Raw genomic sequence first — 3,270 nt, 5'->3', positions numbered from 1 at the left:
CCTCTGCACCTGCGGGAGCAGACAAGTCCCCCCCAGGAGAGGCACTCGACGCTGTTCCATCCTTCCCCCGCTCTCTGCCCCCCTGCCCGTCCCCAGCGTCTTCCCGTCCTTTGGGACCTGCTCCTTGCTGCCCGGCCAGCTCCTCTGGGAAGCCCCTTCCCGGGCACTCTTGGGCCAGCAGGCAGTGCCAACGGCGTCCCTGGCAAGGGCCTGTGGCCCAACGCCTGTGGCAACCCAGCCCCGTCCTGCTGGGGAGGGCGAGGATGGGGCTGTGCTCGTGGCCGGGCGGGAGCAGCGTGGGTTGGGGGGATGCTGCATGCCCCCAGGGATGCCATACCCGTGGACATGCTGTGCCCGCAGGGATGCCATGCCCGTGGGGGTTCCCATGCCCACTGGGGTGCTGTGCCTGGGGGATTGCCATGTCTGTGGAGATTCTACGCCTGCAGGGACGTAGGTGCTGTACCCATGGGGATGCCGTGCCCCTGGAGATGCTGTGACCATGGTGGTGCCGTGCCCGTTGGGATGCTGTGCCCGCAGCGTGCTGGCACTGTGCGAGGTCTGCTGGTCCCTGCTGCAGGACTGGATGATCAGTGTGACCATCGGCTGGAACTGCAACCTGGACCTGTCCGACAGCGAGTGCCGCCCTTGCTACTCCTTCCACCACCTTCACCCCAAAAGGACTTCGGCTTCCCCTTGGCTACAGCTACAGGTGATGGCCCTGGCCCTGCCCTGGCCCCGCTGCCCCACATCCTTTATCCAGCCCTGCCCCACCATCTCCTCAGCACCCATTGGTCTGAGGATGCTCTGTGGTGGGGGGGGCATCACCCTGGGGTGCTCCAGCCTCAGGCCAGCCCATCCCGTCCCTGCCCGGGTACCGCCGGAGCTGCAAAGGGCCATGGTGGCAGGCTGGGGTAACACTCGCTCTGCCCGAGACCATCCAAGTCCCCCCCAGCTCTGAGTGACATGCTGCCCCCAGAAGGAGTTGCACCCCTGCCTGGGTGGGACATGTCCTACAGCCAAGTGTCACCGCTGCCAGCCCCAGGCCTGTCAAGAAACCCCCGTGCTCAGCATCCTTGCCTGGGGCTGCTCCCTGCGGGCAGAAGGGAGGGGACGGGGGGGGGGGGGGGGGGGTCCCCCCATCCTTGAGCCCTGCAGTGCTGACATGCGGAAACAAACTCCACAACTCACGCAGCGTTATAAAGCAGCTATGTCTATTGCAGCGCTGGTGCAAGGGGGATCGCTCCTCCAAACTTGCACACCGTAAAGGGTTAGTTATACAGCTTACAGACATGCGATATATACACATTCACAAGGTTTTGGGGAAATGATTAACATGTTCGTTACTTTTCCGGGAACTCATTACCATAGGCTACTACCCACCCCGGTATGCGCATTATAGTCTCTCGGATAGTCCTTCAGAATCCTCTGGGAGTCGTTGACTCCTTTTTAATCACTGTATTGTTTTGGTCAACTGTCCTTATCTGGTTGCCAAAGCCGATGCTCTATGGCTCCAGATGGCTCTGCTCTCTGCCACTTCCAAAGTAGAGCTGCCCCAGGGTCACCATTCAGGAACCTCTTAGCTACGACTCTCGCTATGCATTTTGCCATGTTGCAATGTCTCTCTGGATGTTGTTTCCCCGTAGCGGGGCCATGGTGGGGACAGGCACATCCCCCAGCGCTCGTGGGGAGCTGGAGGGTCCTGGGGCTGCTTGCCCTGCTGCAGGCATGTGGGAAGAGCGCGGGGTCCCCCCAGCCCCCTCCGGGCACCGTCCCTGCCCACAGGCTGCCTGCAGAACCTGACACAGGCAGGCACCTTGGTTCGGGCGGCATTGCCCCCCCCGCTGCTACTGCAAGAGGAGGTCGCCCCTGACGGCACCTTGTCGGGCACCTCCCGAGAGCCCCCGGGGAGCACAGGAGGGGCTCTGCCCGCAGCCCCGGGGACCCTTTTCCCCCGGAGGGGGGCAGGAGCAGGAGCCGCCTGTCCGACGCTGGCAGCCCCTTCCCCTAGAGCTGCAGGGGGACAGCCGGGGGGGCTGCAGGGATCAGACACGGACAGGTCCGTGGTCCTTCCTGCCCAGCAAGGTCACAGCTCCACCCCCTCAGCTGCATGCACCCCCCCACGGCCACAGCTCCTGCTTCCCCCCTCCCCAAATCTACACATGCCTTCTACAAGCCAGTTCTTTACAGAAATTCAACATTAAAACCGCACCTGGGGGCCAGCACAGCCCTGCGGAGCACAGCTCCAGCCCTCGGTGCCCCCAGACCCCCGTGCCCGGCAGCGGGGGGCAGGACAGCCCCATGGTCCAGCTCTTCTCCCGCAGCTCCTCCGCGTTCGGCTCCCCTTCCCCCTCCTCTTCTGCCCCCGCCACCTCCTCCTCCCACACTCCTCTCTTGCCGCTGTCCTTCTGGAGGGACACAGGGACAGCGCAGCAGTTCCTCCTGCCCGGCCAACACCTCCCTGCTCAGCTCGACCCCCCCCGCTGCTGCCGGGGTACGGAGCGCTTCCCAGCTCTGACCTCCCCGTAGCGGACGCGAGAGTCCAACTTCCCTCGATACCTCCATAACCGGCTGGATCCATCCAGAGCAGGAACTCCCCGCAGCGGGAGCAGGAGATGGTCAGAGAGCGGAAGATCCCCTCGGAGTGGGTGCCGGAGGGCAGAGACTGCAGTCCCCCCCCGCGTTGGCATTGTCCCGAGTTCAGAGCCTTCTCTGGGGGACACTGTGGGGAGGAGGCGGCGCTGGCAAAGAGGGGGGGTTCCCTTCTCCCCTCCCACCACTGGGGGATGGATGGGCCGAACAGATCCGACCCCCGCCGACCCCCGCCGACCCCATCCGAGCGGAGCCGAGCCCCGCCGGTGCCCGCGGGCGCGGTGCGGCTCCTCCCGCCGCGGGTGACGGCGCGCAGGAACCGGCCCCGCGGCACCGGGCGCTGCAGCTGCTCGTCCCGCTGCGCTCCGGCGGGGCGGCGCGGGCTCGGGGAGCTCCTGCCCAGGGCGGGGGCGGGCGGGCGGAGCGGGGCGCTGCCGGGGCCGGGGGGCGGCCCGCGGGGGAGGGGGCGTGTGGCGGTGGGAACGCGCGGACTGCGATATGCAGGATCGAAACCGACATCCGCTGTATTAAGCAAGCGTGCTCTTTACATACTTTTCTACCACGGCAGTAATTGCCTACTTGGCTTGTTTACACCATCGCGTACTCCAAAAGATCACGTTCCCACCGAAAAGGGAATCTCTCTTCCCTGTGAGCAGCACCTCCTTATCTCGGGAGGAGCTT

The sequence above is a fragment of the Vanellus vanellus genome (assembly GCF_965231255.1).
Source record: "Vanellus vanellus genome assembly, contig: HAP1_SCAFFOLD_565, whole genome shotgun sequence".
Lineage (NCBI taxonomy): Eukaryota > Metazoa > Chordata > Aves > Charadriiformes > Charadriidae > Vanellus > Vanellus vanellus.
The sequence above is the reverse complement of the archived record's forward strand: the minus strand, read 5'-3'. Positions refer to the sequence as shown.